Source organism: Nomascus leucogenys, chromosome 16, assembly GCF_006542625.1.
Source record: "Nomascus leucogenys isolate Asia chromosome 16, Asia_NLE_v1, whole genome shotgun sequence".
Lineage (NCBI taxonomy): Eukaryota > Metazoa > Chordata > Mammalia > Primates > Hylobatidae > Nomascus > Nomascus leucogenys.
In genome coordinates, this window is record NC_044396.1 from 80,034,835 (window position 1) to 80,062,800 (window position 27,966).

General features: G+C 47.7%; 1 long non-coding RNA gene across 2 annotated transcripts in view; it reads left to right on the forward strand.

Moving 5' to 3' along the window:
* LOC100579768 overlaps window positions 1-27,966 on the forward strand; it is a 309,638-nt gene that overhangs the window by 166,121 nt on the left and 115,551 nt on the right. Inside the window, exon 4 of one of the 2 annotated variants that reach the window (XR_004026205.1) lies at window positions 23,982-24,282. The exons of the other annotated variant lie outside the window; for it this stretch is intronic. This is a non-coding gene — a long non-coding RNA (uncharacterized LOC100579768). The remainder of the gene's footprint in view (window positions 1-23,981; window positions 24,283-27,966) is intronic. 2 annotated transcript variants of the gene reach the window in all.

Consider the following 27,966-nt stretch of genomic DNA (forward strand, 5'->3'; position numbering starts at 1 on the left):
CATTAGGCTGAGTTCATTTCTGGAAGCATGGAATTGGCATCCACTTAACCATCCCTAATGCCTGCCTTTTCATGTATGTCTGCACTTACTTCTGGCCTTCCCCGGATGCAGTATGTGATTCCTGGAAGGGGTCTCCTGTACGTAGTAGTTTTGTCATCTGCAGGTAGCCCATGACATGATTTCTGGAAATTTCCCTGATTTCTTTCTGCTTCACACTCTCCCTCTTTTGCTAGAAGGGATCGGCTTAGGCAGACATTGTGGTGTTCATTCAACGTGTCCAGTACAGCCTGTTACTGCAGTTCCCAAGTTGGAGGGTCTGTGAGCCTACTCCCTTTTTTGAACAGAGGGGTACATGGGGAAGCTGAGCCTCTGATGAATGGGTTGATTTGTCCCAGGTCACACAGCTTGAGGGTGGCAGAAGCCAGATCTCAGGCCTCAGAGGTGCTCTCCTCTATTTGCCTCCCTGGTCTTGCCTCCTGGAGGCCTGTAGATAGGAGACACCCTTCCTGGAAAGACAACAGCTTGGGGACATTACAGATAAGGCTGGGCGGGTGTGCCTAGCCAGCCCAGAATAAAAGGATCACCGAGAGAAGTTAGGAATCAACCTTCCTTGAGGTGGGTTCTGCAGATAAAGATGCTTTTGAAGTTCAGTTGGTGGGAGATAGGATCTTTGTGGCCTTCTGGATGGATGCACCATGATAGGGAAATCAGCAAGCTGAAGATAGGGAAAGTGAACACTTATCACTGAAGGCCTCTGCAGGGTTTACTTTGAGGTACTTCCTTCCTGTCAACCCTGTTCTGGAGTCTGTCTCCATTTTTCAGACACGAAAACTGAGGCATAGATAACTGTTTTCTGTTTTTTTGTGGGGAGAGGGTATTATTGTTTCAATTTCCTGCACACTTCAAAACATAGGGTGTTTCTCATTATGCAATAGTTTAATTGAGCACATACTGCAGGCCAGGCATGGTGCTGCATGCATTCTGGAAGTACAGGAATGAGTTGGAAGTACTCATTTTCCTTACAGATTTTTTGTTCTCCTGTGTGTGTGTGTGGAGGGGCGGGGGGCGCGAATAGGGGAGGAATTTAGATGAGAAATCAGATAATCACAGCCAAGGTACCTGCCTGGGGACACAGGGTGCCATAGGCACACAGAAGAGCCCAGGGTGTGGACTTGGGGTGGTCAGGGGAAGGAAGGAGTTTGCCCAGAGAAGAGGCAGGAGGGAGACAGGAAAGGTAAGCAGAGGCCAGATCCTAGAAAGACCATTTTGACTTTGTGCTGAGGGCGATGGTCTCATGATGCAGATTTTAAGCAGAGGTGAGAGAGGGAGAGATTAGCATTTCAGAAAGCATGGTCTCTGCCATACGAAGACAAGATCGGAGGGAGGTCCAAGCTGGTGGCCAGTGGTGACGGGGCCTGAGCTGGAGGAGACAGGGATGCACTGGAGACCCAATAGAGAAGTCCCTGAACATGGTGCACGAGCAGCCTCTGGGGTTACAGGAAGGAAGGGGTAAAATGTTCTTCTCGGTGTCCAGCTTAGGCCACTGCATAGATTCGGTGCTGTGTGTTGTACTAGGAAATGCGGCGGTGATGGGGATTGTTTGGGCTGGAGTCTGGAGGGGCTGTGCTCCACCCCAAGCTGGGTGAGCAGCTAAGGCTGCATGAGCAAGTCCAGATTCTCCTACCAGCAAGCTGCCTTGAAGACTCTGAGGCTGGAAATGTACAACTTTGTCTGTACCACTGAGCACCTGTTCCCCATACACATTACTATTCTCCAAACCACGGAACAACATGAAGGATTGTTTTGCCAAACTAAAAAGTGAAGAAAGCACTGGTTTCCTTCCATGGTGTTCCTCTTTAGACCACGCCTTCTCAACCTTGTTTAGGGAGTGGGGATGGCCTGCAGGGGCTCCAGGGGCCCCCCTGCCTGAGTCTGACTCCTGGTTTCTGGCTTCAACAATGACTCACCTGTAACTTCACATTTTGGTCTGTGAAATGGGTAGAAATGTAGCACCTGCACATTCTCCAGGTTTGTTGTGAGGACGAAGGAGATAATGAATGTAGAATTCTTTTTTTGTGAGATGGAATCTCGCTCTGTCACACAGGCTGGAGTGCAGTGGCACGATCTCGCCTCACTGCAACCTCCGACTCCTGGGTTCAAGCGATTCTCCTGCCTCAGCCTCCAGAGTAGCTGGGTCTACAGGGGCACACCCAGCTAAATTTTGTATTTTCGGTACAGACAGGGTTTCACCATGTTGGCCAGGATGGTCTTGATCTCTTGACCTCATGATCCACCTGCCTTGGCCTCCCAAAGTGCAGGCGTGAGCCACTGCACCCGGCCATGAATGCAGAATTCTGAGCCCGGGGCTGGCTCACTGGGAGTGGGCCACACATTTAGGGGGTTGTTGTTGTACACAGGATCATCCGTGGCACTGCTTTGCAGCCTAATGGTTTTTGACACATGTGTTCCTTCTTAATCCTTAAGCCAGCACCTTGAGTTGGGTGTGATCAACTCATTGAATTTTTTAACTTCAGCTGTGACATTATAGATCATCTAGCTCTGCTGTGACCTTATTTTGTAGATGACAGGGCTAAGGGTTACCATCCCTCTTAGGGCCTAGGGCCTGGATGTTCTAACGCCTAGGTTGGGCTTTTTGTCCTTGTCTTCTGGGGGTTCGTCTGCATTTTATTTTTTTGAGACAGAGTCTCGATTTGTCGACTAGGCTGGAGTGCAGGGGTGCTATGTCGGCCCACTGCAGCCTCTGCCTCCCGGGTTCAAGCGATTCTCCTGTCTCAGCCTCCCGAGTAGCTGGGATTACAGGGGCACACCACTGCACCTGGCTAATTTTTGTATTTTTAGTAGGGACGGGGTTTCACCATGTTGGCCAAGCTAGTCTCAAACTCCTGACCTCAGGTGATCTGCCCACCTCAGCCTCCCAAAAGTGCTGGGATTACAGGCGTGAGCCTCCATGCCTGGCCTCATCTACATTTTAGTGTCTCTATTTTACAAAGGAGCAGACTGAGACTTGCATATGGGCAGTAGTGTCAGATCCCCACTGGGGTGGTCAGGGAAGAGGAGGTGTGTTTGGAAGAGGGCCCCAGTGGACCTCTGGCCTGCGGGATTGAGATCGGGCTGGCCATCTCTCCTCTCTTTCCTCAACAGAGTCTGGGTCTCATCCTGCCCAGCAGCTTTCTCTTCCTCCTAGAGGTGCCCAAGACAGGATCTTTCAAGTTCTGGGATCTTCCACCCCTCACACGGCAGCCTTCCTGCCCCTGCCCAGGCTGACTTCATACCATGCTCTGTTATCCCAGGTCCTAGGCTCGCATTGGCCACTTGCCACCATGTTGGTGACTGCCTGCCCTCTACCTTGGACTGTGCGGTCTAGGGGGCAGGACTGGGGTTTGCCATTTCTGTGTCCCTGGTGCTTCTCTCAGTGTCTGACACCTGGTGAGACTTGCCACCTGTTTGGTGCATGGGTGAGTGTGGTTGTTTGCACTAGCGTTGTTATTGGAAATCACTCAATTCTTGCTTTTCTCACCCACTCCTGCCTCCTCTGAGAAAAAGTGTGGCAGAAAAGTTCCCTGAACTACTAACACAGGGGGATTTAGCGCCCTTAGATATTTTTAATTTTTCCATAGAAGGCAGCCCCCCCCCCACCTTTTTTTTGAAGCAGCAGCATTTACAAATATTGAAACCAACTTTGTACATCCCCACTCTGACTTCTGGGCCTATTTAATAAATATTCACTTAAACATGTAGTATGTGTCAGGCATCATTTTTGGCACTTGGGAATCATCAGGGAATGATGTTTGGGGAGGAAGCTGATCTAGCTGGGGTCCAGGTGGGGTTGGAATGGAGGAATGGAGTCCTGCCCTAAGTCCAGTGTGGCCTTTGTCCTGCGTGCCTTGGGACCCGGTCCTGGTGGTTCCTTCCACTTCTCTGATTCTTGGTTTGAATATATATTGACTGAAGAGTTGGAATAGAAATATCTTCATATTCTGTTTGCAGTTCTGGGATCGTTTATTCGTCCAGTAACGTTTGTCAAGGGTTGAATGTCCAGTGGAGAATGACTGAATTTGCACCATCAGGGAACTCACAGCTGGAGGGGGAACCCCACAGGGACTGCGAAGGCTTCCTGCAGAAGGAGGAGTGCCATGACGACGATGAGCCCCAGGAGCGTCCTTCCAGGACAAGCAGATGGGTTCAGGGAAGGCTGGGCAAAGAGGGGCAAGTCAGCCATGCCCGGAGAGGAGCAGCATCTGCTGGGAGTCGTGTTTTGTCAGTTGTCATTCCCAGATGTTCGGTGGTGTGTTCCCTGCAGCAGGCCTGCACCTGGATATCAGAGTGGGAGGCCATTAGCTCACTGGTTCAGAAATAGTTCCTGGTTATGCCTGTCATGTGGTGGCCCGTTCTCAGCTTGGCGGATACAGCAGCGACCAACCCAAGCCACCGGTGGGAGCAGAACTGGATGATGGAGGTCCTCGGAAGGGTTCCAGCCACACTGGGCTTCAGACCCTCCTGAGTCAAAGCCTGGCTTCCTTCTCCTGCTGGAGGCAAAGGCCCTTATCATTTTTTGTGGCTGCAGTAACACATTTCTACAGATTTGGTAGCTTAAAACAATAGAAATTTACTGTCTTACAGTTCTGGAGGCCAGAAGTCTGAAATCAAGGTGTCAGCGAGGTTGACACCCTCTGAGGTGCTGAGGGACAGCCTTTCCTTGCCTCTTCCAGCTGCTTGTGGCACTGGATGTTGCTCGGCTTGTGGCGGAATCATTCCAATCTCTGCTCTTGTCTCCACGTACCTTCTCTATGTCCATCTCTCCTCATCTTTTAGGGCCTCCAATGATCTCAAGATTATTATTTTTAAACAACTTTATTTAATTTTATTATTATTTTATTGATTTATTTTAGGAATGGGGTTTTACCATGTTCCCCCTGCAGCTCTCATACTCTTGAGCTCAAGCCATTGTCCTGCCTCAGCCTCACACAGCATGGGATTACAGGCGTGAGCCCCCATGCCCATTCAAGATTCTTAACTTCATTACATCAGCAAAAGCCCTTTTCCCAAATAAGGTCATAGCCACCAGATTCTAAGGGCAGTATCTTTTTTCTGGGGGTGAAGACAGCATTCAACCCACACTAGGAGGCCCCAGCACTTCTGGGGAAAGCCAAGGCTTAGACCTCATATCCAGATGCTCTTTTCTGTGGTTTTGTCACTTTTTCTTATCTTATATGAGAAATATATATATATTTTAAAAAGGTAATTAAAATTTTGTTGATATAATTTCACTTTCACATTGAGTAAAAGCTGCAAGAAGAGTACAAAGAACTCCCTCATATACTTTACCCAAGTTCACCAATGAAAAAATGTTGTCCCCTAAGTGGGTATAATGTACACATTTTCTTACAGCCAGTTGGCAGATTCATCAGAGCCTCATGCTCCCCCTACCCCTTACAGCGTCAGACAGAGTTTACCATGGGGCTGGACAGTTGGGATTGGTCTCTCAGGCAGCTGTTCACTCTAAGGCTTGCTGTAGGCTCTGGCATTACATCTGTCACTGGGAAGGTGACATCATCCTGGCACAGTCACAGAGAGGCCAAAGACACAGTTCTGTTCACCCCCCATTTAAAGCCAAGTGGCCATCCTGGGTTCTGGGGGACCCTTCCTTGTTCTCTCCACTCTGCCCTTGGATGTGTCAGTTGCAGGCACTTCAGTTGCAGGTAGAGTTATTTAGAGAAGGTGGCTCCTCGCACCGCCTGCTGCCTTTTGGTCCATTTAGAGCTGGGTGTCCGAGCCTCTGCCCTACATCTAGGAACTAACAGAGTGAGGTGTTGGGTGCAGGAAAGAGACTGGCAGGAGATGAGCAGGCTGTTCAGAGTCCACCAGGAGCTCTGTGCTTGAAGCTCTGAGGAGTTTCCATCCTACCTTCCTGATGATGCAGACTTTAGGTGAGGGGGAGAGGCAAGGAGGTTACAGGATTTACCTTTTGGAAAGACTACTTTGATATGAATGCAGAACAAAGGCTGGAAAACCAGTGAAAGAGAATGTCACAATAAATAGTATAATTGCAAATCCAGTTTTAGAGGTTTTGCCGGAATCACATGGAGGGGGGTAGCTTACTTGGTTTGTATTAAATTAAACTGCATTGCTTAGAGTCCCTATAAATGCTGGTGGATCAATGTAGCTGATGGTTTCATAACAAAACAAGAATGATAATAATAGCGTCTAAAAGAATGCAAACCTTAATAGTACAGTGTTGTTTTTGATCCTGCCACTGTATGGTATTGAATTTACCTCGGTTATGGAGTCTCATAATTGTCCCAAAAGCTGTGGAAAGAGGCAGGGAGAGTATTTTTGCCAGCATTGTGGGGATGAGGAAGCTGAGACATTCAGAGGTGACCTGAATTGCTGAGGGTCATGCACCTAGTAAGTAACAGAGCTGCACTTGGACCCTGAGTCTTAGAAAAGACCCCACACTAGTTCTTTTGCTGATTTCTGAGCTATGCCCATTTCTCTCACTATGGAATTGTTTTCCACTATACCTCTAGGAAGCTAAACTGGGACATAACTGGGGCACAAGATAGGTGATGGGGCTTGCCCCTCTTCTCAGCAGTGAGAGAAGGCCTTGGGAGCAGTGAAGAGCCTTCTGTAACTTGAACTGCCTGACATCCTTGCCCTTAGCCACATGGGACTGTGGAACACTTGACCTGGGGCTGTAGCGGCTGTGGGACTGCAATTTTTGTGTGAATTCATTTCAATGACTTAAATTTAAATAGCCCTCCCTATGTAGCCAGTGGCCACCCCATTGGACAGCATACGTCAGCGCTGTAAAAGTCAAGTGTGAGCCACAATGGGACATAGAAAGGACTTTTCAGGAAACCATGTGACTGTTGAGATTGTCCTTTCATCTTTTAGGGGTATGGTGGGGAGTACCTGCTGATGGGGATATTAGAATGCCTTTCTTTTTTTCTTCCCTTGATGTGCCGAGACTTCATGCCCCCTGTCACGGGTATCCCAGAGCTGTGGCTGGTGGGTTTGCTGGCTGAGATGGGTCCTGAGCCCCAGGCCCCTTTGCCCCAGAAAGGAAAATCCCCAGGAGGCTGCTGATGCTAGCTCTGGAAGACTTTAATTCGAGGATGGCACACCTGACAATGCCTTGGGTAATGAGTGTTTGTTTCTGGAGGCTCATGGGACACCCACCCCAGGGCTGATTGCAGGTTGGATGCTGTTTGGTGAGAATGGATGCATACCCACCGGCTGATGACAAAGGGACAGGTCAGAAGGAGGACAGGGCCTTTCTTTGAATGGAAAACCTGACCCGGGATCTCTCCTGGAAGATGAAGAATGAACTGGGCAGTGAACTGGGGAGAAGGCGAGGTTAACTTCTGGGGAGCTTAGAGAAGAGGGAGGAAGGAGGAGAGGAGCCTGGGATTAGTCCCATGAAGGCTGCGCTCTTGTTTGCCCAAGTCTCCTCCTGTATGGGACACAAAGTGGGCTTGTAATACAATACTGGCTGAAAGGAAGAAAAACCGCAGAGGCTAGCACTGGGGCCATCCTCAGCAAGTGGTTGTTCATCTGTGCATGTTCTGGACAGTACCACGAGGTCAATAAATGCCTCTGCCTGGCATCTACCACAAAGCTCAGTCCAGAGGGTGCTCTGTGGCCCTGCCAAGAATAAGGCCTCGTCAGGAAAGGCTCACCCTGTGTTTTCCCAGCCTACTTTGAGCCATCTCCTGAATAAAGGACAGCTTGCCTGGGCAGTACCTCTCCTGCCACAAAGACGGAAAGGAAAAGTATGGCAAGTGCTTTAAGACTCCTTTTAATGTCAGCTTTCTAGATCCAGATAAGGAGAAGAGCTCACGATGGTTCTGTAACTTGCCAGACATCTCACAGGAGATTCATTGCTGAGTATCTGAGCACACACAGGCTCCCTTTACAGACTGGAAAAGTCTTTCTGGTCAGTTTGCCTCCACTGACATTTATTGAGTGCCTGTAGTATGTGCTTGGATGCTGCCTTGAGAGGGAGCTTTGGGTTCGAAGGCTCCGGAAACCTATGGCTTTGGAGCACTCATTCCTATTCGGCGCTGACCTTTGTTCACGTTTGTGCTCAGCCAACAATCCTGTGTAGGAGAGTGGAGCCTGACAAATGTCTGTGGAAGGCCTGCCTGGCTGACTCCGTACACAGATTGCATAGGGTTTTCCAAATGGCAGCTGGGGAGAAGTTCTGGATGTGTCAGAACTGAGTGGGAGAACCTGCAAAACAGGCAGGGGTGTATACGTCCCTTTTCCAAAGTGACCCTCCTGCCTGGCTTTTGGGAACAGGATCTGTCCTCGATGGTCCCTCACTAACTGCCTGGCTTACTAACTGTTGCAGGTCTGGGGTTGTCTGTTGTTAAGACACCATGCATCTGGATGCCTCTTGAGTGTAGAGTGCTGGCTCAGCTGTAGGGTGGGGTGGGATGGGGGGTGGTTTGAAACCTCTTTCAAAAACACCATTAGGGAGACACCAAGACAGCGCTGATGTGGATGCAGAACCTAAGTGCTCTTGGAGATGAGGTCAGCACATGAAGCTTCTCTGATTTTACAATTGCCACCAGGGACTCAAGATTATGTTCCTGTTAACTGAAGACACACTGAGAGGCCTGGCTTAGGCAAAACTTGGCCAGTGGGGTGTATCAGGGAGGCCCTAAAAGGGTAAGTATGTGAGTGAATTGTGTCCCCTAAATAGATATGTTCAGGTCCTAACCCCTGTCCCCTTGAATGTGACTTTAGTTGGAAAGATCTTTGAGGATGTAATAAAGTTATGTGAGGTCATCTTGGGGTATGGTGAGCTCTTAATCCAATGAAGGATGTTTTTGTAAGAGAAAGGACACATGTGGATACAGACACACTCTGGGAGGAAGGCCATGTGATGATGGAGGCGGAGATTAGATGGATACAGCACCAAGCCAAGGGAGGCCATGGATTCCTGGCAGCCACCAGAAGCCAGGAGAGGCAAGTAAGGGTTTTCCCTTGGAGACTTCACAGACAGCACGGCCCTGCTGACCCCTTGATTTTGGATTTGCAGCCTCCAGAACAGTGAGAGAAAACATTTCTGTTGTTTCAAGCCACCTATTTTGTGACCATTTGTACGGCAGCCCTGAGAATCTAATACAAAAGGGAATCTCATCCTGTCTTGAGGTGATGGCTTTCCTAGACTCCATTTAGAGCAAGGAATTGCATGTTTATAAGCGAACTTTGACATTTGCCTCTGCTGATATGGCTTGGAATCCTCTCTTTCATTCTTCATTATTAATAGGTATTTATTATGTCATAGGATTTGTCATTAAATCTGCTGAAATCTGGTAATCCAAGCCTCCAACCCATAATTTGCATCAACCAGGTGGCAACCCCCAGGCTCTGCTGGTTTCCATTCCTTTGTCTTGATTCCATTCCTTTATCTTGATTCTCCCTGGCCGAGAGCTTTTCTGACCCACCTAAAATCTATTCATTTCAGACCCTGGCCTTTCCAGGATGCCTGTTGGAGCCCCTGCTGGCCACTACATATCATGTTCTGAAGTTCTACAGCCCTCTGAGTTGGACACTGACCACCTGGGGGCTCGAGTCATCCTCAGATTGGTGCGCAGCCACTCAAACATTCCTGTTTGTTTCCTATGAGTCAGCATTGTGCTGGACTTCCAAGGAGTCTGCTGTCCTCTTCACTGCCTCTTCCTGAGCACTCACTGTGTTCCAGGCTTCTCTCAGCCCTTCCTGGGTACAGTGCTAGGAAGTAGAGAGTCATATCCACTCCAGTAAATGATTGCTGAGTGGATGAATAAAGCTATTTTCACCACCAAGATAAAGATGGCAAAGTGAGACTCAGAAATAAGAAACTTGCCTAAGTTCTACACAGTTTACCAGTGCAAGTGCTGGGATTGAACCCTGGCCTGTCTGACATAGGGGCCACTATTGGCCCAGGATGAAAGCTTGTCTGCAGAGGACAGAGCAGGAGCAGCGCTGTCCATCCAGTCTGGGTGATCTTCTCTGCAGCGGGTGCAGGGGTGATAGGAACTTGTTGCATGGATGAAGTGGAACTTTTCTTCCCAGAAAAGAAGACAAGAAGACAGGGCTCTGACACCCATGGTCTCCAGCAGCCCTTTCTGCCTGGAGCCAGCATGCCCAACCCCCCTTTGGCTCTTGGATAGGAGGGAAAGGCCTTACCATATGAGCAGGAATTGTGCATCCAAGCGTGTGGCTTACTCACCTTTCCTGCTATGCCTAACCTTCTCTTCTCCTTTTTCTGTCTCCTCAGACCCTCAGGGGGCACACATTTCAGCATAAGCTACAGCGTTTTGTCTGCATTCACATTCTCTCGATCTGCCATGACTTGTTTTTTTTTTTTTTGGGGGGGGAACCGAATCTCACTCTGTCACCCAGGCTGGAGTGCAGTGGCACAATCTCGGCTCACTGCAAGCTCTGCCTCCCAGGTTCACGCCATTCTCTTGCCTCAGCCTCCCGAGTAGCTGGGACTACAGGCGCCCGCAACCATGCCTGGCTAATTTTTTTTTTTTTTGTATTTTTAATAGAGATGGGGTTTCACCGTGTTAGCCAGGATGGTCTCGATCTCCTGACCTCGTGATCCGCCTGCCTCAGCCTCCCAAAGTGCTGGGATTACAGGCGTGAGCCACCGTGCCTGGCCGACTTGTTTTTTACTAGCCATCAATCTCCAACCCTCTGTCACAGCCTAACAGGGGCCGGGGGAAGACTTACAACTGGGGTCTCAACCTTGGTTGGGGCACTGTAGGGTTAAATAAAGCTACGTAAGACTCCTCCCCAAAACATAAAAACAAAAACTAAAGATCACCAAAGAAAGTAGGAAACCTCAAAAAACTGGGAATCACTATTACCTTAAAGCCCAAGTGCTCTAGAAGGAGGCAAAAGAAAACGAAAACAGAGCAGGTTATCACTCAGCTAACTGATGTCATGGCTGTTACATGTCCCATCTCATGTCATCTAAATTAGGGGCCAGCAAACTGACAGGCCATCAGTTTTTGTAAATAAAGTTTTATTGGCACATAGCCATGTCGATTCTTCTATGTGCTATCGGTGCTGCTTAGGTACTATTATAACAGCAGAGTCTGGTCCTGACAGAGACCCTGTGGCCTGCAAAAAGCTTAAAATAGTTTCTGTCTAACCCTTAAAGAAAAAGGTTGCCAGCCCCTGTTCTAAACAGCACTTCTGACTTCTAACTAGTCGGAGCTATTTTTTTATGGAGGGCAGACAGTTTCTCATTTGCTCTGCATAGCAGGCCTTGGCAGCCGAGGGCCAGGGAGGAGCTTGCCCAGATCATGCAGCCAGTCCCTACACAGCTGGCATTCACCTCCAGGTCTGCCTGACCCTGCAGCCTGTACCCTGATCCCCTGCTCCTCTGCCTCCGTCCCCTGCTGGGCCTCTGCAGGAGACGGTCCAGGCCCACACTGCTTAGAGAGGTTTCCAAGAGTACATGATCTGTTAGAGATTGTGAGAGTTAGGTTTCAGGTGAGAGCTCTTTAGAAGACAGCCTATGTCTCTTCCCATGCAATAGCCCCAGCCCCCTGCCCTGCACTGGCATAGAGCAGGGGCCCAATAATATTTTTTGATTAAAGGGAGGAATCAATGAAGAGGGCAGCCCTCAAGCCAGGGCACTGCAGTGTAGCATAGAACAGCCCAGCCTCTGGAACCCATGCCAGGCCACGAGTTCCAGTCTGCTATGGCCTTGGACAAGGTAGACTACCTCTCTGGGCCTCACTTTTCTCATCCATAAAATGGGGATAAGGACAGCATCAACCCCAAATGCCCACTGTGAGATTACAGGAGCTACTGCAGGTTGTGTGCATGGAACGTTCTTAGCATATCTGTCACCACTGGGACAGAAACAGGCTGTTATTATCGAGGCTCCAGGCTGTTTACTGAGGATTCTTTAGAAATGGAGAAAGGAAGAGTAGAATGCTGGTCTTTGGACAGTCTGGCCAAGTGAGACTGTCAGGCAGGTGACTGTGGTGAAGATGGCCCAGCAAGCCCCTCCTCTACTCAGATCGCCCTTGGAAAATCCAGTCTGAGAATTGCTGTCCTGGTCCCTTCACTGGGGCTGGGAAAGGCAAGGCATCTGCCCTCAGCCTCCCTGGACACCTGCTCTTGAGGAGCCTGCAGATTCCTCAGGAAATACTGCACTCCAGCATTGGGACGGCAGCAGCAAGACCTTCAAGCTGCATGTTGGGGTGAAGTTCTGCCCCAGGGGCTTGTGTTCACCCCAAGACTGTCAGTGCACCACCCATATTGGTCAGGTGCTTCCCAGTGGCTTCCGTGGGGTGGGCCACTCCAGCCGGCCAGCTTTCTTGCTTTGCAGAAAGTCACTCGGCTGAGCAGCAGGCAGGGAGTTGGGGAGCCCCTTGCCATTTATTTGCTGGTCATTTACAGGGCGTTCGATGGTTTCAATTGGAGCTGTTGAACTGTGGCCTAAGTCAATTATCACTGGGTTGCTCCTGCTTAAATTAGATGTGCCCCAACCCAGTGGCACAGTGGAATCAGCTTTAAAAATAGCTGTGCCTTGGGAGACCGAGGTGGTCAGATCACAAGGTCAGGAGTTCAAGACCAGCCTGACCAACATGGTGAAACCCTGTCTCTGCTAAAAATACAAAATATTAGCTGGGTGTGGTGGCAGGCACCTGTAATCCCAGCTACTCGAGAGGCTGAGGCAGGAGGATCACTTGAACCTGGGAGGCGGAGGTTGCAGTGAGCCGAGATCCCGCTATTGCACTCTACCCTGGGCAACAATGCGAGACTCTGACTCAAAATAAATAAATAAATAAAAATAGCTTTGCCAGGGTTCCACTCCCAGAGAAGCTGATGACATAATTGTTCTGGGAAGGACTGGGGCAGCTGTGCTTCTTGAAGCTCCCAGGTGATCCTAATGTCAGCCAAGTTTGACCTGTATATTAAAAATTTTTTTTTAATTAAAACAAATTTTTAGAGACAGAGTCTCATTCTGTCACACAGGTTGGAGTGCAGTGATGTAATCATAGCTCACTATAACCTCGAACTACTGGCTTCAGGCAGTCCTCCCAAGTAGCTAGGACTACAGGTGCATGCCACAATGTCCAGCTAAGTTTTTATATATGTATATATTTTTTGTAGAGATGGAGTTTTACTATGTTGCCCAGGCTGGTCTTGAACTCCAAGCGATCCTCCTGCCTTGACCTCCCAAAGTGCCAGGATTACAGGTGTGGGCCACCATGCCTGGCTGTTCAGCTGCATTTAGTCATTTACCTGTGTGCCCTCCCTTGCCATGTATGCACACCTGGTACCTGAAGACCTGGGAGATGAATCAATGACAGGGGTACATAGGAAATAAGAATAATGGAGAGAGCCACCAGTTAGTGAGCCGTGACTATTGCCAGGAGCTACACTAAGTCCTCACCATGCTGCTAGGAGGAAAATTCTGAAACGTCCCCATTTTATGGATGTGAATACTGAGGTCGTGGGGGTAAAATAACATGCCCAAAGGCACAGAGCTGGTAGTGTTGGAGTCAGAACTAGACTTAGGTCCCCTGTGATTCCAAAGTACTGCCTTTGCCTTGGCCACCCCTGCTTGGACTTTCAGTGAGGACAACTGTGTGTTGGGATTGTGGTCCACACTGGAAATCCCAACTAGGTCCCACCCGATGGAAAACTAAAGTTCCTCATTACTTCTAGTGCCAGTGTAGAAGCTGACCCAAGTTGCCTTTTTCAAAAAAAAAAAAAGGAGGCCGGGTGCAGTGGCTCACGCCTGTAATCCCAGCACTTTGGGAGGCCGAGGTGGGCGGATCACGAGGTCAGGAGATCAAGACCATCCTGGCTAACGTGGTGAAACCCCATCTCTACTAAAAATACAAAACAATTAGCCGGGCGTGGTGGTGGATGCCCGTAGTCCCAGCTACTCGGGAGGCTGAGGCAGGAGAATGGCATGAACCCGGGAGGAGGAGCTTGCAGTGATCCAAGATCGCACCACTGCACTCCAGCCTGGGGACAGAGCAAGACTCCGTCTCAGAAAAAAAAAAAAAGAAGACAGAGTTTAGGAAATTCAGTATTTAAGTTATTTCTTGGTCTCTCAGCAGGGCTTTATGTTTTCAAAGGGTGGGCACTTAAATTACACAGATTGGGTTTTTCTGTTTCTCTTTGAACACTGGGCTGTATGAGGAGGAGGAGGAAGAAGACTGAATCTCACAAAGCTGAGATGATCAGATACTGCCGGATGTGCCATGGGGCCTGGAGAGCTGACGTTGCTAATATATCACCCCATTGGTGCCTACAGTTTCCATTCTGTGATTAGAGATCATATTTTTTTGACTTGATGCTCAAATGCCTCTGAGTTTGATCCTTTCTCATATCCTGAATTCTATTTCCAGTTCCCCAGAATTTTATCTTAATTTTATACATTACTGAAGTTTTCCCAATAAAATGTCATCATCATCATCATCATCATCATCATCATCATCATTAATTTTTCTTTTGAGATGGAGCCTCACTCTCACCCAGGCTGGAGGGCAGTGGCACGATCTTGATTCACTGCAACCTCTTTCTCTCGGGTTCAAGCAATTCTCCTGCTTCAGCCACCTGAGTAGCTGGGACTACAGGTGCGCACTACTACACGGGGCTAACTTTTGTATTTTTTAGTAAAGATGGGGTTTTACCATGTTGGCCAGGCTAGTCTCAAATTCATGACCTCAAATGATCCACATACCTCGGCCTCCCAAAGTGCTGGGATTACAGGTGCAAGCCACTGCGCCCAGCCCATAATCATTATTGATGTCATTTATTACACACACAGCATTGTATTTCCAAAGAATAGATACGGGTGAGAAAACAAAATCAGTAACTCTTCCTTGACTAATCAGATTGTTTTCAGATATCTGATGTGTTTTGTCTTTACATTAATTAATGATTTTATATAGTCATGTGTAGGGAATAGTTTGTAGTCAGTTTTTTTTAATCCTAAAGCGAAAACATTTTTATTATAATATATCCTAAACATTTGATGTGCCCTAAATATTTTTTCATTTTATTAAAGCAGCTTGCAAATGATCATTTTTAAAGAGTGTATAATGGTTCATCAAGTGGACAAGTCATATTCTAAATCAGTTCTCTGTTGTTAAAAATTAAAGTGCCTAGTAGTTTGCTGTTACACTTTTAAGGGTGCCATGAGCATCTTCGTGCATATAACTTTTTTCTTCTTGGAAAATCTTTTGGACAGATTCTCAGCAGGATTATTGAGTCAAAGGGCACAGTTTTATGACTCTTGACCCACATTGCCAAATTACTTTCAAATAAGGTTGTTTATGCTGCGTCCATCAACGTGTGGACATGCCAGTTTCACCACAACCTCATCAACACTGGGTATCATTAGCTTAAAAAAATTATCATTCAATGGGTGCAAAATGGTCTCTTGTTAGATTTATATATTTTTTTTATCCTTAGTGAGGCCAATTTTCTTTTTTCCATCTGTGTGTTTACCAATTCTCTTTGGGAATGCTGACATTGGCTGCTCCTCCAGCCAAGTTCATTTCTTTCCATGTGGACGCCTTCAAGTTGAGCCAGTTGCAACGCAGCCTTGACTTAAAATGAGTGAGCTTCAACATTGAGCCTTTGTATGAAATTCGGCTTAGCACACCGGCCCCTGAGTTTGAAGGCTGGGATTGCAACACCCTGCTCTTCACGTCGTGGGGTTCTGCATGAAATCACTGAACTGGCCTTATGGTCTTTATGACTTCAAACTTAACAGTTGTCCCCCTAGATTTGTCTTATGAGCTAGGCAGGGTTTTTCTTCAGAAAGCTTTGAGATACAGCTCCCTCAACTATTTTTGGGTTTCCTAGCTTGAAAAATGAAGAGAAGAAAAGTCCCTGTGTGTTCATGTTGTCTCTTTATTTGTGGGGCTGTTGTGTTTCTAGATGGTTTTTTCTGGTTTTCTCTTGCTGCTTCACTCACCACATCCTGTGGAGCTGGAGGCTTCTCTAGCCCTGTTTGTCTCTGCCTGTCTGACATTGAGTGCCTGGAGCCCTCCCTAGCTCTCCAGCTGGAACCTTCCTCTGTAGGAAGGCTGAGGCTAGCAGGGAGAAGCCAGGATGGATTTTAAAGAGCCTTGTTGTCTCTAAGGAAGAGTGCAGCTTACATCTTTGGGTTTGCAGAAATGCCCACATTCAACTCAGGGGGAATAAAAGGATGGGAGTTAGAATTTCAACTTGCAATTGCAGAATCTCAGAGTTAAAAGAAACCTCAGAGGTCATCTCTTCTAACCCTTCTCCAGAGCAGCTTTAATTGCCTGTGTGGGAGATTCAGGGCCAGCAGCTGCAGCTTCCCTTTTCCTGCCTCTGACTTGCCAGGTGAGTTTAGATGAGTTCCTTGCTTTCTTGAGTGTTTATTATTATTACTAATAAACAAGAGGATGAATATTTGAAGTTCTGCTGTCTTAAAGCCCTCAAACTCCACTGGCTACTGAAATCTTATATGCAAGCTTTATACCTGTAACTGGTTAAAGGAGAGCTGCTTTGATAAAAATAGGTTCAGTCCTCCTGCTGAACCTCCCATCTCCATCTGGCCCCCAGAAGTCACTCAGGAGACTCTCTTGACCCCCTAGGGATTTGTGGAATAGAGTTGGAAAGGGTGGCACTGTTACCTATGGTTATAATAACACCAGCACCTACTTATTGAACATTAACCAGACATCAGGGGCTTGGCACAGGTCATGTTCAGTTCCAACAGACACTTTGGGGGCTCTGTATCCTTATCTCCATATCATAGATCTGGTCTGAGCCTCAGGGAGGTGCTCATTGCTCTGCCACACAGAGGTCACACAGGCAGGAAGTGGTGGAGACTCAGTTCCAGCCCAGGTAGCTCAGCAGCAAGGCCTGTCTGCTTCAGCTGTGAGCTTTACTGCCTCTTTGTGACTTGTGACCTTCAACCTGACACACAGCATCCCAGCCTGCCCTGGAGTTTGGTTTTTTGAGTTGTCATCCCACCTGCCACCTCTGACAGCCCCAGTATTTAGTGTTTTAGGTGCTTGCAGATCCACGATGTGTAGTAATAGGCTAAAGGCATCAGTGTTCTCTAGAATACATCGTACCACTTAGCAAATAGCCTCTGTGACACCACTGCTTTTGTGATTTTCCCAACCAAACTTTACTATCCCTTTCTTATTGTCCTCTTCACTTACTCTTGTTTGCACAAAGCCCAGGCTCTAATTTATTCTCCTTGTCCTTAATCCTCTTATCTGTTTCTTCAGGGACCACCCTCAGAAATAAGGATGTCCAGTAGGTCTGGTGGGCATCTTAATGAGGATGGCCCCCAGGGTCCGTACATTTCCTGGGGGGGAAGCTGAAGCTGGAGTCTGGGCTTTTCAAGTGTGGGTTCTGCCCCTGAAGCTGTTTTCTCAGAATGGAGGCTCCAGGTACTTCCTAAGCCCCCATCTGCTGCAGGAGATACCTGAAGAAACTGTGGACAGTTCAAAGGTTGGATTATTTAAGAAATCTTGGCTGGGCATGGTGGTTCACGCCTGTAATCCCAGCACTTTGGGAGGCTGAGGTGGGCGGATCACTTGAGGTCAGGAATTCAAGACCAGGCTGGCCAACAAGGTGAAACCCCATCTCTACTAAAAATACAAAAAAGTTAGCCTGGCATGGTGGCACATGCCTGTAACCCCAGCTACTCGGGAGGCTGAGGCAGGAGAATTTCTTGGACCCAGGAGGCGGAGGTTGCGGTGAGCCGAGATCATGTCACCGCACTCCAGTCTCAGCAACGAAGCCAGACTCTGTCTCAAAAAAAGATATCTTGTATCAGTTCTGACACTTGCATTACCAGCTGTCACCCAACACCTTAGTTCCATAAGCTTGAAGACTTCTTATCACTATAGGATTAAGTCTGTAAACCGCAGTTGTAAGTTCGGTGTCTTCTGTCAACTGTTCATCTCCGCTGGTTGCAGGCATGTTCTCACCCACATCCATGGTGATGGGTGTTAGGTGACAGCATGCTTCCCCATGCATTGCTGGGCTATCCTAGTGACAGTGTTATATTTACCCCAGCATCTGATGAGCAGAGCAGAGTCAGGGCTTATGTACTAATGTTTTGTTGCTCTTCTCTTCTCTTGCATGCCTGCTTCCACACTGTCACTTCTTTCAAGCTGCTGATCACACGTTACCTCTTATAGGAAGTTCTCCATGAGTAGCTTACTTCTCTTTCTCTTTTTTTAAGAGATAGGGTCTTGCTCTGTCACCCAGGCTGGAGTGCAGTGGTGCGATCATAGTTTACTGCAGCCTCAAATTCCTGGGCTCAAGCAATCCTTCTGCCTCAGCCTCCCTGAATAGCTGGGATTATAGGTGTGTACCACCGTATCTGGCTAATTTAAAAAAAGAATTTTTTTTTTGTAGAGACAGTATCTCACTATGTTGTCCAGGCTGGTCTCAAATTCCTGGCTTCAAGTGATCCTCCTGCTTTGGCCTCCCAATGCACATTCCTGAGCGACCACATCCAGCCTTAGTTGTCATGTTTTTGTTTATTATTATTATTATTTTATTTTATTTTAAATGGAGTCTCGCTCTGTTGCCCAGGCTGGAGTGCAGAGGTGGCACAATCTCGGCTCACTGCAACTTCTGCCTCCTGGGTTCCAGTGATTCTCCTGCCTCAGCCTCTTGAGTAGCTGGGATTACAGGCACGTGCCACCACGCCTGGCTAATTTTTTGTGGTTTTAGTAGAGATGGGGTTTCACCATGTTGTCCAGGCTGGTCTAGAACTCCTGAAAACAGGTGATCTGCCCTCCTTAGCCTCCCAAAGTGCTGGGATTAAAGGTATGAGTCACCACACCTGGACCATTATTATTATAATTTTTTTAGAGACAAGGTTTTGCTCTGTTGCCTAGGCTGGAGTGCAGTGGCACAAACATAACTCAGTGTATTCTTGAACTCCTAGACTTAAGCTGCCTTGCTAATTTATTTACGTGTGTGTGTGTTTGTGTGTGTGTGTGTGTGTGTTTGTAGGTCTCACTATGTTGCCCAGGCTGATCTCAAACTCCTGGCCTCAAGTGACCCTTCCGCCTTGGCAGTTGCCATTTTTAGCATTATTGTTATTTGGACATTGTGATTAATACTTTACACAAATGACACAATTTAACCTGTACCAAATAATCATCTTTCATTTATCGTCTAACAATAAACTCAACCAAATGTGTAAGTTCATCTATCTATTTGTCCATCTAGTCATCATCTAGGCACCCAACAGAAGTTTTACCAAACTCCTTTTTTATATTAGGTGCTAGGTGAACAAAGTTGAAGAAAATGGGTCTCTAACTCAATGAGCTGGGATTCATCCACACATTCAAACGATCACGAGTGTTTGCACACTGCTCACTACCCTTGCTCATTGATCCCAGCCTTGAGCCCAGGCTTTGCATCCTTGTCAGCAAGGTGTTCCCACAAAGTAGCTCCCATTTGCTATGATATGCTTGCCCTTCTGGTCCTGGAACCTTCATCTTGGTGGCACATGGCCTGAGCATCTGTCATATAAACCTTCGCGATGCAGGCTGTGTTCTCTAGGAAACAGATGCTAAGATGTAGATTAGCAAGTAGGATGTTTATTATGGGATTCCTTTGGGATCAACAGCTGTGAAACTGAAGGAGAAGAAACCATAGTTGGGCAGAGGGAGAAGTGGAGCTGTAACAATATCCCAACAAACGCCAATGCCAGAGGAGCCTGGGAGCTAGACTGATCCTTCAGAATTGTCCTGAATTGAGGTGAGGGCTGATCAGTCATATCATGTGCCCCTCCACCCCACCACCCAAAGGATGCCTAATCTTGAACAAGGTGATTGTATTCGGCCAAGGCAGTTCCCAGAGAGGGCTGAGAGCTGATGGTCATCTGTCAGCACTTTAGTAATTGCTTTAGAAGAAGCCTGGATGGAGAAACATCTGCTTTGTTTTTTTGTTGTGGTGGTGGTTTGCTTTTAGTGAAAGGGTCTTGCTCTGTCACCCAGGTTGGAGTGCATTGGCATGATCATAGCCCACTACAGACTCGACCTCCTGGGCTGAAGTGATCCTTCCACCTCAGCCTCCCAAGTAGTTAGACCTACAGGTCCATACCACAGCATCCGGCTAATTTTTAAAATATTTTTGTAGAGATGGGGTCTCACTGTGCTCCCCAGGCTGGTCTTGAACTCCTGGCATCAAGTGATCCTCCTGCCTCAACCTCCTGAAGCACTGGGATTATAGGTGTGAACCACTGTGCCTGGCCAAATATCTGCTTTGCTTACCATTTTATTCCCAGTACCTAGCACATAAAAGCACCCAGTATTTTGGGGAATGGAATTACCTAAGCTTTACGGAAGCACTGTGAGTAATTCATTTAGCAAATATTTATGATATATTATGTTCCTATGACATGCCAGGCACGATTGTTACCCTTTTGGAGGTTATAGTCTAGGGGGTTTGGGCTGAGCAGTGGCTCAACATTGACTTCCTGGAAGAGGCAACCTTCATACTGGGGGCGTGACTTCCTGGACGATGGGCTCTGGGCCAGCGTTGAGCTCAGTGTTTCCTGGGTTCCCTAGAAGGTGGCTTATTGAGCTGGAGAGTTGAATGGATATGGGATGTTTTCTCAGGGAGGGAACTCTCTGTTGCAGCCCACCTCTGGGTGCACCTGTCCACCATGGGAAATTCCCTGCTTCACTTACCTTCATTGACGTTTGAACTCCCAGGAGCCTGGAACTTCCCCAGGTGCCCCATTGGCTTGGTGACTTTACATCATTACATCATTTGAGTAATTGAAGAATGGAGGAATCATTCTTTTGAGCTAAGTGGAAAAATATATTTTCTTCTCTGTGAGTCACCAAAAACTACAGCTTCTTTTTTTTTGTTGTTTGTTTGAGATAGAGTCTCGCTCTGTCGCCCAGGATATAGTGCAGTGGTGCAATCTCGGTTCACTGCAATTTTCACCCCCTGGGTTCAAGTGATTCCTTGTCTGAACCTCTTGAGTAGGTGGGATTACAGGCATCCACCACAACACCCCGCTAATTTTTGTATTTTTAGTAGAGATGGGGTTTCACCATGTCAGCCAGGCTGGTCTTGAACTTCAGACCTCAAGAGATCCACTGCCTTGTCCTCTCAGAGTGCTGGGATTACAGACATGAGCCACCGCGCCCAGGCTTAGAGCCCAGCTTATACACAGTTACTTAGCTTCTGTGTGTGTGTGTATGTGTGTGTCTGTGTGTAAATGAACTATTATATTTCAGGAAGTTCTGAGCAGGGAGGATGAGATGGAATCAGTGAATTTTAGATCTCAAGGAGAACTAGAGATTGCTTGGTCCAACCTCCTTCCTCTGCAAGAGGGCCCTGGTGGGGAAGGGACTGGTCACGGCTACCCAAATAGCTTGGAGAGAGGTGCAGGGCATGTGACCATGCGCAAAGCATTTGCCAGTAGAGTTTGGCATTTTTTCCTGGCCTGTTCACCTCCTGACAGGGCACCAGGAAGGTGCTGCACAGCCTGGCATGTGGTGGGTGGTGTTTATCTGCACAAGTCACCCAAGTGATCAGAACGCTTTTACGGAAAACAATGGCTTTGATGTTCTGGGTGACAAGACCAAAGCATGCTGGCGGGAAGGGAAGTTTTTGGGGTTAGAGAAATGAAAACTATTTACATTTAGGGCTGACTTAATAACTTAAAACCTCTGAAGTGGGAGGACGTTTTTGAGGGAAAGTTGAATGTAAGTGTAGTACAAAAAGGAAAGTTTGAGGTAGAAGACCAGGAGTGGAAATACTTCTAATGGCTCAGGGAAAACCTCCTGGTAAGGTTGAACTTCGATGCCTCCTTCCTCCCCACGCCCCCACTGCATCCTCTGTTTCTACGGTGAGATTTGCATGGCACTTTACAGTTTCCAAAGCATTTCCTCACATATTATCTTCTTCAGTCCTCACAAGAGGTGGTGCCACCAAAGGCTGTCTGACCACACCTGCGGCTTTTGGAGGGAGCTTGGCTTGGAACCCAGGGTTCTCTGAGTCAAAATCCTTTTTTCCTGGGACAGTGGTGGTCCTCACATTCCCTTCAAGGAGGATGTATAGACTTTAGAAGCCCAGTCTCTGGCGCTAGACTTCCTTCCTTCACCTACCAGGCTTCTCCCTCTGCAGAGGTCTTGGGTGCCTTTTGTGACCATTCTGTGACCTGGTTTCTTGAAATGTAAGATGGGGATAATATGAGCACCTACCCACCTTCTTGGGTTGTTGTAGGGATGAAAACATCTTCACAGTTCCTGGCACCTACTGGAGTTGGATAACGATGTTAGGATTACTTCAGGCTGGTTTTCCTACCTTGTTTTAACAGCAGCTCTAGAGTTTCAGAAACATAAGGACTGAACTTTTGGTGATCAAATCTAAACACTCTCCAGTAAAATCAGTGATGCTGCTGACTCTGGGTCTTTAATGATTCTAGTCTCTTCACTCTTTGAAAACAAGAGGATGTGTAGCGTAGTGAGCAACAGCTGTGTGCCGGAGGCTCAGCATTAAGTAGCATGGGATTACTCACGACTTCGCACTCATGGCAGCCTCACAGGTAACTTTGTCAATTTCTTTTTTTCCTTTTGTATTAAAACAAAATGGCTGGGTGCAGTGGCTCACACCTGTGATCTCAGCACTTTGGGAGGCAGGGGAGGGAGGATGGCTTGAGCTCAAGAGTTCCAGACCAGCCTGGGCAACGCAGTGAGACTCTGCCTCTACAAAAATAAATAAATAAATAAATAATAAAATAAAGGAATCAATTAAAAGAATTAAGAAAAACAAAACAAAACTTTTTGAACAAGTAAAGCATTTACAAGACACAAAATCCAAAAGATATACAAAGTTTTCCAATGAAGACTGCCAACCCTCATGTCCCCAGACCCCTGTTTCTCCTCCCTGGGACACAGTTGTTGCAGGTTTCTTGCTCCTTCTTCCTGAAAGAGTCTGTGCGTTATTGAAAAGAAGATGCGTGTCCATGAGTACATCTACAGACGAGTGTTGAGCACCTGCTGTGCACAGTGTGGGGGGAGTACACAGGGCAGGGAGACAGGTCTGGGCTCCCCTGCAGTTTGCAGCTGTATTAAGGGCTCAGCGTTACAGTGCGTGGGGCCTCGGCTTCAGAGGAAGGGCTGATCTTGGGGCTGGCTGCTGCTTGACTTGGAGTACCTGCCTCCCTCTGGCCTCCTGTTGAGGCAGCCTGGGGTCAAATCCCAGCTCACCTATGCGCCAGGCTGCTGGATGGCTTGGATGTGGCCTAATTGTTTCCTGATGGCCCTGTCAGCCTGGCCGTGGGCTGTAGGAACAGTAGTAGCCATCCATTTTTCTTTCTTCTTCTTGGACGGAGGTGGTAGTTCAAATGAAATTTCAGCCTTACCCTTTGTAGTTTTCTACGTAATAAATCCTGACATTTGTAATTAAGGTGACATAGGTTTTTTTGAGAAAGGCTTTGATTTCTTGCTTGCATGGACAGTTAATACTCCAGGCTCTTCAGGGTGATTCTTGCCCTCTTGTTCTGTAGCTTGTGGTCCTTATTTATTTTAATATAATGTCAAACTTGCAGAAAAAAATTATGAAGATATGAAGAACTACTGGACACCCAGATCATCAGTTGTTAACTCACACTCCACCCCACCACCAAATACGCTATTTTTTCCTGATCCATTTGAGTAAGTTGTAGACATGCCCTTTCATCCCTAAATATTCAGTGTGTGCTTCCCAAGGATAACGACATTCTTTTACATAACGACTGTATAATTATCAAACTCAGGAAATTTAGCATTGCTGCAATTGTATTATCTAATCCTCAGGCCACACAAAATTTGATCAGTAGTCCCAATAATGTCCTTTTTGACTATTTTTTTTCCCAATTATGGGTCATTATTGCATTTAGTGGCTGTGTCTCATGTTCCCCAGTCATACTTGACTTTGATTTTTTTTTTTTTTTTTTTTTGATACAGAGTCTCAGTCTGTGGTCCAGGCTGGAGTACAGTGGCATGATCCCAGGTCACTGCAACCTCCACCTCCCAGGTTCAAGTGATTCTCCTGCCTCAGCCTCCCGAGTAGCTGGTATTATAGGCATGTGCCACAAAACCTGGCTAAGTTTTATATTTTTAGTAGAGACGGGGTTTCACCATGTTGGCCAGGTTGGTCTCGAACTCCTGACCTCAAGTGATCCACCCACTTTGGCCTTTCAATGTGCTGGGATTATAGGCGAGAGTCACCGCACCCGGCCGACTTTGACATTTTTGAAGAGTCCGGGTAAGTTGTTTTGTAGAAACGCTCCTCAGTTTGGGTTGAGACTGTTATTTTTGAAAGCTCATACCGCACCACTTGCTTTGATTCTGTAATCCTCAATGGTCCCCTATGGCTGGTGGTCACACCCACATTTCTGTAGATAAGAAAATGGAGGCATCGGGAAGTAAAGTGGTTTGTCAATGGTCACATTCTCAGCAAGTGGCAGAGCTAGGATTTAAATCCAGACTATCTGTCCTGAAACCTAATTTGCCTACCAGGCAACGGGAATAAGGACAATAATTAGACCCTGAGAATAACAAAGTGTTTGTCAAGCACCCATTCTGAGCCAGAGGTTGTGTTAAGCACTCTGCAGACACTGCAGTACAATACTCCCGTCCACCCCACCCCAGTCCAGGAATAGCTGTTTTATGTTGCTGTTGTTGTTGTTTTGAGACAGAGTTTTGCTCCGTCGCCCAGGCTGGAGTGCTGTGGTACAATCTCAGCTCACTGCACTCTCTGCCTCCCAGGTTCAAGCAATTCTCCTGCCTCAGCCACCCAAGCAGTTGGGATTACAGGCATGTGCCACCATGCCCAGCTAATTTTTGTATTTTTAATAGAGACGGGGTCTCGCCATGTTGGCCAGGCTGCTTGCTTGCTTGCCTTCCTTCCCTCCTTCCTTCCTTCCTTCCTTCCTTCCTTCCTTCCTTCCTTCTTTCTTTCTTTCTTTTCTTTCTTTCTTTCTTTTTTTTCTTTCTTTCTTTCTTTCTTTCTTTCTTTCTTTCTTTCTTTCTTTCTTTCTTTCTTTTTCTTTCTTTCTCTTTCTTTCTTTCTTTCTCCCTTCCTTCCTTCCTTCCCTCCTTCCTTCCTTCTCTTTCTCTTTTTCTTTCTTTCTTTCTTTCCCTTTTTTTTTCTCTCTCTCTCTTTCTTTTTTTCTTTCCCTTTCTTTCTCTCTCTTTCTCTCTCTCTCTCTTTCTTTCTTTTGACAGATTCTCACTCTGTCGCCCAGGCTGGAGTGTAGTGGCACGATCTCAGCTCACTGTAACCTCTGCTGCCCAGCTTCAAGTGATTCTCCTGCCTCAGCCTCCCGAGTAGCTGGGATTACAGGTGCCTGCTACTGCCCCTGGCTAATTTTTGTAGTTTTAGCAGAGACAGGGTTTCACCTTTTTGGCCAGGCTGGTTTTGAACTCCTGACCTCATGATCCTCCCCTCTCGGCCTCCCAAAGTGTTGGGATTACAGGCGTGAGCCACCGCGCCCAGCCTTCCAGGCTGGTTTTGATCTTCTGGCCTCAAACGATCCTCCTGCCTAAGCCTCCCAAAGAGCTGGGATTATAGGCGTGAGCCACTGTGCCCGGCTGAGTAGCTGCTTTTTTTTTTTTTTTTTTTTTTTAAATCCTAGATTTGCAGAAGACCAGAGAAGCTAGGCTGACTTCCCATGTTGACACAGCTCCTAACTGGTGGGGACCGGCTCAGAGCTGGGCAGACTATGCACTTCCCACCCTGCCCTGCACCCCATGCTCGGCTTGCTGGATTTGATAGAATCTAGCAAGCGTGGGGGCCAGGCTCTGCTGACTGCCTGTGAGAAGCAGTATCTGCTTCTGTGTCCTTTTCTGGGGCCTTCTCCAGAGGGAAAGAACATATCCCAAAGCTGGAGCTTGCACTCAGGAGCTTCCCAGGGGAAACTGCTCCACTCTCTGCCATCTACAGCTCCTGCAGGTACCATAGTCTACCTCCGTGATCTATTTGCAGTGGGCGACGGTGTTTTGATGATTTCCACGTCATGAACCCAAGTGCTGTTGCTCATTTTGAAGCTTGTTCCCTGTCTCCTGCCAAGTGGCCAAAGGCTCCTACCCTAGCCCTTGGTGGCTGGTCCTGGCTGCCATCTGCCCACCCAGTTGGCCCCACTGCCTGGGCCACGTTCTGGTGGCATCCAAGGCCAGCAGCCGTGCAGGATGAGCCACCTTGCTGGTAGCAGAGATGGTGATTAGTCAATGTTGTGTGTTATACCCTGGGTCTCTCCATCTTTCCAACAGAGACCTGCCTTACATATAGGACTGCCTCTCCTTGTTCAGGTTACCTAGCCCTTGTGCAATTCACCTTCTGATTGGAGAAGGAAGACAATACGGCCCTGCCTCTCGGCCTGTGGAGAGGAATGGATGATCTGAAACTGTGGCATGCTTGATATTCTGCTGGCAGAGAGGAGAACAGATAGATGTTAACACAGAGCACACCTCTGCCCTGAACCTCCTGGGAGCCTCGGAGGTCCTGAGTCAGCCTGTCCTTGGCACTCAGGCTCCTCAGACATCAAAGCACAGCATTGGGCCCAGCATGACCTTCTGCGGTCCCAGGCGACATCAGGGAAGTGTTGTCAGTGTCCTTAGAAAGCCCATGGCTTGCTCGGCCACATCAGGTGCAGGTACCTCAGTCAACCACACAGCAGGTGGATATCCCATCCTTGAGAATTGTGTCAGGTGGGAGGATAGCCAGAGGGTCTGGGGGCAGCCACCTGACCCTTCAGTCCCAGGCCCTAGCACCTCCCATCAGACCTTCCTCTTCACTCCCTGCTTCTCCCACCAATTATTGGCATTGGCATATTTCTGAGCAAGTTCTCTCCTTGTGGCCTGTCACTCTGTGGGTGGGAAGTGACCCCCTGCTGAGCAGGTTCAGTATTTTGAGGTGGGGCTATGACCTTCTGCTTTGCACCGAGCTCTAAACACCCTGGCCTGCCCAGGATTCTTGGCAGCTCCTGGGAGAAGCTTAGAAATTTTAATTTCTTTAATTTCCATGGAACATTGCTTTGTGTGTGTGGCTAAAAACATTAATTAAAAACATTAATCAGTTTGGCTGCCTTGGAAAGAGGTTCTTTTTTCTGCAGGAGCCAACGTGCTGGGTTATTGCAACCCCCTTTCCCCAGCCCCTTACAAGGAGGAGGGGACAGGACATCAGCTTGCAAACCAACACTTCAGCCCTGTATTTGTGGATTTGTCTCTTGGTGTCAGGGAGACCCCTTAGCTCCTCTGAACTTTAGTTTCCACATCTATAAAATGGGAAGAAAGGTTATGTCTGTCTCCTGATTTCTTGGGGACTCTGTGTGTGTTCAGTGAGGTTTCAGGAGGACAGTCCTTAGTGAAATGTCCTCCACAGAATTTGCTAGTAAAGGCGCTGTTATTATAATTAGCTGGATTTCCCTGGTAGTTTACAGAGTGCCTCTTTTGCTAACTGTCTCATTTAATCCTGTCGGCGCACCTGGCAGACGGGTAGTGTTTGAGTCCACTCTTTTTCACAGATGAGTACGCTGGAAAGGGAGGGTTACAGCCAGGCCTGGAGCTGAGAACCTTTGACTGAAGCCCCAGGCTTTGGCCCAATCTCATTGCCTTCATTTGTTCCCTTGGCCCCATGTGCTGAGCCCCTACGCTAAGTCACTGTGGTGAGATAGAAAGAGGGGAGGCCTTTTCATTTCCCCCTGGGAGGAGAGGAAGAAGTTAAGTCTCTAGCATTTGCCTAAGTGGTGCTAATAAAAGCTGACATTTCTGTGGGCTTGTAATATCCAGAGACAAGTGCTAAACTCTGCAAAGATTCTCACTTAACATCAGGAACAAGCCTCTAAGATGAGAAACTGAGGCTCAGAGAGCTCAAGTTTGAGTACTTGTTCAGGGTCCTAAAAAGTCTCTTTAAGTAGTAGAACTGGGATGCCAACCCAGGAAGCCTGAG